Below are 10,642 nucleotides of genomic sequence, written 5' to 3'. Positions count from 1 at the left end.
CTTTCAAGTGCAAAGAGCCAAATGCAGGCCTACAGCTCTCAGTCCCCATGTAGTAACACATCCTTTGCATCCTTACCACCTGCGTGTGTGCCGTATACCAAACCAGGAAGTCACACTTTTCTGTCCGTAGAATCCTCTGCGTGATTTACAGAACATCACTGAGCGCATTTTAAGAGAATTCAGTGCCGGAAAATCATTTTCAGTGAATCTTTTATTAATCTACACGTGCCAAATCATATCTGCAGGGGAAAAAACAAAATTCTAAAAGAAGCCCAAACAAAAATAATACAACAATTATTGCTTGAAAATTCTGATTGCCTATAAATTATAAGTCTATTCAGCTCTGTGACAATTTATGTTTTCATTTATGAAACCATTCTTGTTATTAACTTTCAATCTTGTTTACTGAGAGAAGTAGGAATACACCAAGCAGGCAAATCATTTTAAACCACGTCCTGAAAACCTAGGGTTATGGCGTAAGGGACACATTTATTACCACTGTTTTAGAGCACATGATAAGTTTAAAATGGGGCCCTATTTCAAACAGCAGGGGTTGGTTAGGACAAGGCAACTTACCATGACCGCAGTTTCAATGTAAAAGTGTCAATGTGCTTGGTATATTCATAATGTGTTTATTCTCATTACAGTTTTCAATTTGTCAGTGTTTTACTGGCATGCAACCACAGAGCACAGACAGCTATTGCTGGTTAACCTTGTTATTGCAGACAAGTTACAAGTCCTGACAAGAGTCTGATAACTGTGCCTACTTATTTTAAGCCATGCATGAGGAAAGGGTAGGAGGTTCAAAGTAAGTTATGCTTTCCTGTGTGAGTCCCCATATGATCACTCAAAGTTACTGTAAATATAAAAGCAGAAGTGCCTGATTGCCATTTTGTCATTATGACATTAGGCAAGAAGGTAATCAAAAGACAGAATCAAACATGAGGCTGAAGTTGCACAAGTGTAAAACCCTGAAGCCTCAATCCTCTAAAGCAAATGTATGGATTTAGTCACCTGTGCAGGTTTTTGCAGGATGGAGGACTCATTCACATGCAAATAATCTGTCCTGGAATCTATATCCCAGAAGAAACAGTGACCAAACAGGTAAAGAGTGGAAATTGCTATTTCTTATGGAAAAAATATGCTTTTCTCCTCCTCCACCTCCTTTTCCTCTTGACACATTTACCACTTACTCATCTGTCTCAGTACCTTGTTGTATCCTGATGTAAACTTGTAAACTTGCTGGGTCAGAATAATCTCTTTTCCTATTAATTTAACAAAACCAAAGCAACTTGTAAAAAAGCCCATGATCTAGCTCTGATCTTTGATTGAGGCCACATATCACTGCTGGAATGTAAATATGATCTTACTAGTTGACCAAATGCTCCACAGCAGTTAAATAATAAATATACAGTCGTGGAGGAAAAAAAGAAAAAAAAAAGTTTAGGCAATTCCTGGGTGCAATTTCACAGATCATGGTAAATCAGATAACACTCTTACAGCTTCCTGAAAAGAGACACATAAATAAAATCTTTTTAATATTCAGAGACATGGGCCATGCGCTGTTCTTTAAAAGTGAGGATCATGGATGTACAGCCTTACAATTAAGGACTCATTTTCTATTTACATTTTGCCATCTAAATTAGGAAGCCACCAAGGACTGCTAGGAAAAAAAAAAATAAAAGTATAAGAAAAAAAAGTCATCAATCTCTAACAAGCATCTGCCAGTGACCATTTGCACATAACTTCTGATTGTTGTCCTGCTGTGGAGAGAAGTGGTGCTGTCCTGTGTATACCCTTGGTTTCAGCAGAACTTCCTCGTCATTAAGGTCTATTAGAGTTCATTAGTGTCCTACAACATGAGCAGCCAACATATGAGAGATGGAGCAGAGAGAGCCAGGACTCTGCTCCCAAACAGCATCTGACACTGCTTGGAAATCCTGCTTCTTCCATCTAGGAACATGATGCCTCTGGAAAGGCAGTATCTTACACATATAGCATTCTTTCAGTGAAGGCCAATTTTACCAGAAAATTTAAAAAAAAAAAAAAAAAAAAGCTAAACTCAGACAGCTGTGAAGCTGCTGTAAAATTAAAATTAAGAAAATCCTTTTCTCATTCATCTTTTAATGTTCCTTCAAATTAGATGGAGAGGAGAGATAGTTACTTGCTTCACCCTCACCCTTCTCCACCCTATCATTTAACCACAAAAAAGACTGATTTATAACAAGAGTAACTTCTGTACTATCAGACATCTACAAGTTTTTCAGTCTGCAATTTTACTTCACATGGATAGATCCTGCAGACTTAACATGCTTCAAAAAGTAGAACCATTTAATGAACTACTACTAATGTGACTGCACTTCTGAGGACATGCAGTTCTTTCAAATGTGTTTCCAAGTGAAATAATGTTTCTGAGATTTATTATAACACATATATTTTTTCCCCTGAAAATTCAGGGCTCAACTAGTTGGAAAGCTGAGAGTGGTGTGTACAGACCTTGTTAGCTCTGGACTGGACCATTTTCAAGATACATGGCTTTAAGTAGAACTGTGCTTAAATTATTCTTAAGTGTTTGAAAACTCTTTTTTGGTTTTTTGGCATTTTTTTTTGAAATCTGTTTTGATCCAAGCTTGGTTTAAAGAAAAACCAAGACAAACTAAATGCAAAACAGTCTATTTCTGCATTTGTTGTTTTGCAGTCCTACGAATGTTTTGCATTAGGATACTCCAACTCAGAGTAGAAATTTCCCACATCATTTCACAAGCTTCAAGATGGAACACCTATTCTTCTGATAAAATGTTTGTTTAGAGAAACCTCCCAAGCTCCTCAGTGAAGGTTTTGCCACCTTGGTAAATATTTATAAATGAGTCACAAGCCTCTGAACAAAAACTTTGTATTGGAACCCTGGCTGAAGTGCTGATATTAGTACCCATATTCATATTTCACTTGCTGACCTTGTATCTTCCACTTTTATGGCAAAATCAAGTGCTTGTCATTATTACATTAAATTTCTGTCTTATATTTCAAGCCACATCTAAATTCTACTCCTTGAGGTTCTTGATGGTATGCTTCCTTATGAATCATAGAGTTGTCAGCACCATGAGCCTTGGGTAAAGTTAACACACCTGATGAAGCTAAACCATAAGGGACTTTTTGTTGTGTCTGTGAGAGTGAAATGGCACATTTAAATTACTTCTGTTTATATCCAGTGCACAAAAGAAACTTATTTTTATACTCCGACATACCTCGGTATCAGGAGCTGAAACATCAAGAGTAATAAGAATAAAGGGGGTCACAGACATTCCACCAAAACAAATATTCTTTTTTGTACATGAGATGCCATGCCAAGGCTAATCCCATTTTTAGCTCTGTGGTGGACAGTCCATAGGGACTGTGGTGTCTCTATACAGCTGTTCTACATAAGCAGCCCATGTAACTCTCATTGGGCCAGTAGATTCACATGCTAACACACTGTTTTGGAAAAACATCAGACTTAGATTAATTGTTTGGGTGTTTGTTTTTTTTTTTTTTTTAATTAAGTGCCAAGGAGAACCTAAGAATTATATGAACTGTGTGAGGTCCATCACCAAGGGATTCCTGGCCACCATTTCTGTCCAGTTATTCGCAACCTCAAAAAGCCTGGCCGAGTTTTCTTAGCCAGTTTCATCTCAGGATCAAAACAGAGGTCAGACCAATGAGGTTCTCTAAAATTACGGGGGAAAAAAAAGGAATATAGTCTCAGTTGCAATCCTTATATTGATCTTCATGAGATCATTCCATCTACACCAACCACAACCCCCCTGATGCAACTGGAGACCCAGAGATGTCAGGCTGGTCACTTTCCATGTCTCTGTAAAAGAATGCTGGGGACATGTATCCCATAATTCTCACAACATTGGAAAATGAGCCTCCTACAGAAATGGAGGGAATGTGCTAGAAGGAAAAGACCTTTCTTTCAGGCATGCAAAGTAAAACCACAGCATACTACCTTGACCTTTTAAGTGTTGGAATTATATACTTCCTGATATACAGCAGAACAAAACAAAACAAGCTTTAAAACAAAGAAAAACTTTTTTTTTCCCCCAATGCTTTAGACTTGGAAAGATGTGACAAACCCTAAAGTTGAGGGCAAACAAGACGAAGGAATTAATAGCTAAATAATTAACATTCTTACTTATTACAGTTATAACAGCTGATGGACTGAGGTCAGGCTGCTCATGAAAAGGTGAGGGATATTGGACACGATGGAGAAGGGTTTGAGGGGACAGTAATGCAAGTGATGCAGAGTAAAAAAGAGAGTTATATTTCCATCAGTGTGCAACCTGCTGACATGGTTTCAAACAGCACTGCTCTTACTTGAAATGTGTTAAAACATGGTAATTAGCCTGAATTGTAGTGTGGCTCATTTCCCTAGTGCTAATGATCAGGATTGCAGGAAGAAAAACTATGAAGACTGTAAACTAAGTGGGCATATGAGAATACCTCCATGTTTGTGGACAGACTGCCCCATTTATTGCAAAGGCATTACCTGGGACATTTCTCATGGTGTATCCTCAGCAATATACCAGTTAAGAAAGTGTGCAGGAACAGGCTGATTATCAGAAACAGCACAAATATTTTATTTTCCTGCCTGAAAATAGTTGAAAGCAATAGGAACAAGTATCTGGTGCCAAAAAAATATAAATATTATCACTCCAGCATGGGATTCATGAGCCAGCTCTCAAATTTGAGTCCAAACATTACTGACAATTCTTTTAAAAAAGTTCAGTAACATGTTTTTAAAAAATTCAAATGTTTCTGCAATTACTGTTTTCATCCAGATCACAAAGAGGAAGTATCAGAACGTGAAGAGAAAGGTCTGGCAGTCCTGCTGAGCAAGATGAAAACACAAGAAGAGCTAGAAGACTCACAAAAACAAACAACCCCTCCCAACAGTTTTTTTGGTGGATCTTTTTTTTTCTTTTTCCCATTTCTCCAAACAAGAAGTTAGGAGAAGTGTTTGTATATTGAAGACAATATCCCTACATTATTTCAAGTATTCTTTTCAATGCTGATTACTTATTAGAATATTATTTATTCATACTTGCCAAGTGTGCCCTTTCAAACTAACTGAAATTAAGGGGATATTAAGGTGAATTCTCGTGCTTCACCCCATTTTCTGGGACAGCTTTAGAGGGCTGTGAAAGAGAGGACAAGCCAGTCCCTGAGTGCCTACATCTGCTGGGTGACTGCAGAGACAAGCAAGGGTCCCAGAAGGTTGCACAAACATCTCCTCATAGAGGAGCCACAGAGATCCACATCTCAAATGTGCATGTTGCTGAGCCCTGGACTAGCTGGGGTGGACAAGCAACTTGTCACCATTGTCTACAGAGAGAAGGGACAGAGGGAGATGCCTGAGCAGTTCCCGGGGTGAGATCCGAGAGGAGCAGGGACTGGGGCTCTGGAGGCAGACTCAGGCACAGGTGTCCGTGACCAGAGTGCCGGAGGGAGGGTCACCTCGCCAGCGTGGGTCCAGATGGCATTGCACATGGCTCTCCTCTTGCCGGAGCTGTGTCTACTGAGGCAGCACCTAAGGTCACGGCAAGCCTTGGCAGAGACCCTGCAGACCTCCCTCTCCCCCCACAGTTGCTTGGATTTGGAAGGCCAGTGGGTTAGCAAACGACAAGCTGCTCTCCCCCAAGCTGGGGAGAGCTACCTGGTGACCTTCCAGAAGACAGTGCCTACCAGCCTTTGTCCTGGCATGAGTGACTTGCCTGCTCCAGGAAAAATAAAGAAAAAGAAAAGCAAAAAACAGTGGTGCTCCTCCACCTATCCCAAAATTACAGGCAGAGGGTCATTTGTTCCTTACCCAGGAGACCACTGCAACATTATTTGGCTTGTGACAGGCACCCAGAGCAGCTGAGAATATTGGATCTGGGCTCAGAAGTAGCAGCTCTCACCAGCCAGATACTGTGCACTAGGCATGGAGTTAACACTGGTGCTTGTCAAGGTGCCTTGGATGGTAGATATGGTGCCTGATAACTGGTTTTCATGCTCCCAACAGAACTAGCATTTTCTACTCTAGGCTGGAACATTGTGTTCTTCTTCCCTTCCTTCTACAACCCCGTGAGTGGCCACATACTTCAGCGAGCATGCATATTGGTGGGACCTTCATGTGGGATCAAGTGTTAGGATGGCTTTACCAATGATCCCACAGTGACTATGGGAGTGGGGACGAGTCCAATGCATGGCACACAGTGTGGGCCCCAGGGATGACATTGAAACAGTCCAGGGCACTGCAAGCGTACCTCTCCAATGAAGAAATGACATGAGTCAGAGGAGATGATCCTCTCTGGTTCACCAATAATTAAAGATACCCTGAGATTGACATACAGTGGTAGGATAGTCCAGCTTCTGCCCAGAACCACAAACTCCAGGAGTCTTGTGCCTTATACATAGTTTTTATGGACTTTTTTTACAAGTTCCAAGAGTGTGAAAATATGACGTAAATATAATGAATTCAGCTACAACTATACTAAACATCACTCAAGCTGAAGCAAGAGTACTGTGCTGAATGGTGCTGTGCAACTCAGTAAGGTATAAATATAATAGAAGTTGTACCAGCTTAGCTTATAAAATGTTCCGCATTCTCATCCTTGATTTTAATTTGTTGTTGGGGAACATACCACAGGTTGAGCATTTCAGCTCATTTAAGGAGTTATGACCCAGCACCATACCATGGCTACCGTATTCCAAAAGACTGAACATCGCTGTTAATCACAGCTTCCCAGCAGATCCAGAGAGGGAATACCATAAAATTGTTTAGTAAACAGTGCATCTGCTTTGAATAAAGATGAAAGCCCAATTTGAAATATTTGAAAGTCATTTTTAAAGAAAAAAGAAAAGGCATAAATTCTTATTACACATTTCCACAAAATCCTTTTCTGCTGTTATTACAGTGTACCTTCCTGGGATAAATGTGTGGTTTACAGTATCTACATTACAATGTATCACTTTTAGCACTCACTCACTTGATGCTGTAACACATGCAGAGGCACTTTTTTTTCTCCTCAAACTTCTTTTGGATATGATTTCTTAAGGCTTGTCTACTTGGGGAAAGTTAAGAAGCATAGCAATTCCAGGATAACTACTCTGTGATAGCTCCCTGTGGACACTTCATTGCCATAAAAAAAAAGACTTTATTTGGGAATAATTACCATGCATTGTGACTAGTGGAATAATGATTCTAAAATAAAACCCAACCTAATTCCAAGATAAAGTATATCCACCCATGCAGGAGATTTTGTCTGTTTGCTTGGGGTTTGGATTTTTTACCACAGAATATTAATTCTGTATATGACTAGTTAGAACACTTTGTTTTTCCCCTAGAGTAGCTATGTCAGTCCATTTTTCCTGATAGATGAGGTTATGATATTGAGTTAAATAAAGCATATGTCACCTGGATCCTTGTTAGTTTGAAATGTAGTTTTTCTCGGTCCAAAATATTTGTGTTGGCAGCCTGTAACAGGCTGATGTGCCTTTCCTTGACAAGGATTTTCCATTCCTTGGTAACAGGAGGACTTGTCCTCCCCAGCATATTCTTTAGATAGGAAATCTGTAGCTGGAAGCCAAAGTGTTACAAATTTTATTTGGAGCAATATGGAAATCATGCTGGAAATTATCTTCTTTTTTGTATATCTCTAGCAAAAAGAACAATTGTCTCTGGCCCATAAATCCAGAAGAATCATAGTGTGACTGGCAAACTCCTATCTAATAGTGTTTTGTGTCTCTAAATGCAACTGGCTATTTATTTTAAATAATTAGGTAATAGACAAAGATTTGAGAAGGCCTTGATGCTTTGCCTGTTAAGCAAAGCTGAAATAGCTCTCCACCTGGCCGAGACACCAGCCAGCCACAGGCATCTCTCCTGGTCTTGTAGCACCGATCCTTCTCCAAGTTCACTCAGGCATTTCTTACCTCCTGTATTTATGACCTCTCCTGCCTTTGTATTTTAACTGGTTCTGCTCTCAGGCTGTGGGCGGAGAGAAATGTGCAAAACCACCTGCCCATGATGATGTGTTTCCATTCAGCTTCAGGAAAAAGGGTTTATTCAGTAATTAAAAACTCTTTTTTGTCTCTGGATGTGCCTAAGCGCTTCTAGCAGAGCATAAGACATGCAAACATTCCATTCCTCATCCATCTTGCTGGCCTGCCTTTCCCTTTTAAAGCCATTTAATTCTTTCATTATGGTGGAAGGTGATCTTCAGTGTTCTTAGTCCTTTCATAATATGGCCTTTCATTTCCCTTCTTACCCTCTAGGATTTTTAAGATCTGGCAGCAAGGGCTGTTTCAGATACAGAATGTGTTCCTGATACCAACAGTGTTTTAATACATAAGCCAGTGGAGATATTTAAAGCATCCCATCAACCATAAGGAGTTAAATTCAACTGTCTTCAATATGAATCAGCTTTATGTGCAGATGAATTGCCAGGCAAAGAGCAAACTGCAAATGTTGCTCCTAATTCTGTGTACACCAGCATTTTTGGTAATTTTTAAACATTCTATATTATCTTTTAAACAACAGATGGTGTTAATAAAATTATAAACCACACCCCATAAAATACCAAGCAGCAATAGCATTTTCCACGGAAATAATACAAGGTATAATATTTCTGCATTTATGAAAAGCTGAGCCTGAAAAACATTCAGGTTGCAAAAGATAAGACCCAAAATACTCCTTTTCATTTCTTGTTAATGCGGCTTCAGCATTTTAATTAGTATCAATTACTGCGAATGCAGTTTTTGATGTGTTTTAACTTGTTCAAAAGTTTCAAAAAAGAAAGTTTTTATTTGTTTGGTATTAGTCTCACTGCAAGTTCAGATGTGCAATGTGTAAAAAAAAAAGAATCTACTTTAAGAAATGGAGTTTGCTTTTAATCATTTAAACTGAAAGAGATGGATGACATGTTAAGTTTTCTGTGAGCTCTGAGTATTAAATTACTTAATAAAAGAAAAGTAAAATTTGGCAATGCTGGATAAGTAATCAGAAAATAATGAAAACACTCTTAAATAGGTGACAAGTCAAAGCTCTATCTAAAGGGCCAATTCATATTCCAGGAAATCTCCCATTAAGTTTGACTGAAGCAAGAGCTTTTGGTTCTTCCACAGATGGAAAAAAAATACAGACTAGTTAACGTAAAGATCTTTATTCTACTGACATTTTTCAACAGTTTATAAGCTAGATGGAAACACACTGGCTTTCTCCTTCAGAATAAACTTGTGGTCTGAATATCACTCCAGAAGAACACTACAGTAGTTTCTCAGCTACAGTATGGATATGGAGACATATGGACAAAACAAGTGTCTTCTATACATGCAGAAGAATGCCACCAAGCCTGTCATCACTTGGGTCATTCAGCACTTCCTCTGTCTATTTTGAGACCAGCCTGCTGCCATATCACACTATGCTGAAGGGAGAATCTGTTTCTTCTCTCCTCCATCTATATTTCTGATATTCACAAGGCAGCTCTCTTTCCCCCAGAAGTCCAGCAGTCGTGGCAGTTCAGCTACTGATCTTAAAGAAATGAAAGTGTTTGTTACAGAGCTGGGCAAGGAGTCTGGTGCAGCTAGACTGCAGCACAATGAAGTGTGAACCCAGTCAGACTCTGCACTTAATTATGGAAAGCAGTGATTATGCAGGATGAAAGTCTCGTCTCAGCCAGCTGCTGCCAGGTCTACCTGTCTTAAGGTGTTCCAGCAAGGTGTGTGGCTGAATCCTCGTAGCTCCACCCTCCTTTTGCAGTCTCCTGTGGCATGTGTGCATCTTCATTTTATAGTCTTCAGGGCTAGTCCTCTGAGTGCAGTTTGTATGAGTCAAGACACTCACGCTGGCATTACCAAGATCAGAATCTAGCCATTTGTATGTCTGAGCACATATTCTCCTTGAAACAAGTTTGTGGTAGTGTATTCAGGAATGTTTCGCACTCAGGTTCAGATCTGGTTCCAGCTGGAGTTCCCTTGTAATGTTCCAAATCTCATTAAGTTAATGAGAGTTTTTTCCAGCAATTCCAACGGGATTCCCTGTATCTGTGCCCACATCCTCAGCTCAGCCGTGCACTCAGGACGCCAGGGTGAGCATTGGGAACAAGAGGTCAGACTCCATCCTGGCTGCTCCCTTTGCAGCAGGACACAGAAAGAAGGTAAGGCAGACAAGTAGCCACCCCTTCCTGCCTTCCTCATGCCTTGCCTGCTCCTGCTCCCCAGTTTTTTCTGTTTATTGGTACAGTCATAGACTTGAATTTGGAATGCAGGGGTGGGACATGCAGAAGAAAAGTTACGAAGAAAAGTTAAACATGAATCCTGTGGGGAGTGCACAATGACATTATGGTGATGGGAAACGGTGACCCCACCTACAGGTCAAGTCCAAGCACTTAACACATGTTTTTTTCCTTTCCAACTACATTATCAAATTGCCCTGTCACACCTGGCTGCCTTGTTGACCACTCCAAAATAAAAGAGACCGCAGATAGCAGAACTTGCCCTCAGATGAACCGGGATGGCTGGAAACCTTGCACAGCAGGTGACAAAGCTGACATTTTCATGGAAAGAAGACAGTAGCAATCAGGACAGTCTAACCAGTACCTTTAATGAGAACTAGATTCTC

The 10,642-nt window shown here is 40.0% G+C and overlaps 1 long non-coding RNA gene across 2 annotated transcripts; it reads left to right on the top strand.

Annotated features, from left to right (window-relative positions):
- The first annotated feature begins 24 nt into the window (after positions 1-24).
- Positions 25-5,029, top strand: LOC135297016 (uncharacterized). 2 transcript variants are annotated; one of them, XR_010359028.1, is made up of 2 exons: positions 25-3,685; positions 4,821-5,029. It is a non-coding gene; the product is annotated as an uncharacterized LOC135297016 (long non-coding RNA). The 2 variants fall into 2 exon arrangements; XR_010359027.1 differs by having other exon boundaries at positions 25-4,225.
- The last annotated feature ends 5,613 nt before the right edge of the window (positions 5,030-10,642 follow it).

Source organism: Passer domesticus, chromosome 1, assembly GCF_036417665.1.
Source record: "Passer domesticus isolate bPasDom1 chromosome 1, bPasDom1.hap1, whole genome shotgun sequence".
Classification (NCBI taxonomy): Eukaryota; Metazoa; Chordata; class Aves; order Passeriformes; family Passeridae; genus Passer; species Passer domesticus.
The sequence above is the reverse complement of the archived record's forward strand: the minus strand, read 5'-3'. Positions and strand labels throughout refer to the sequence as shown.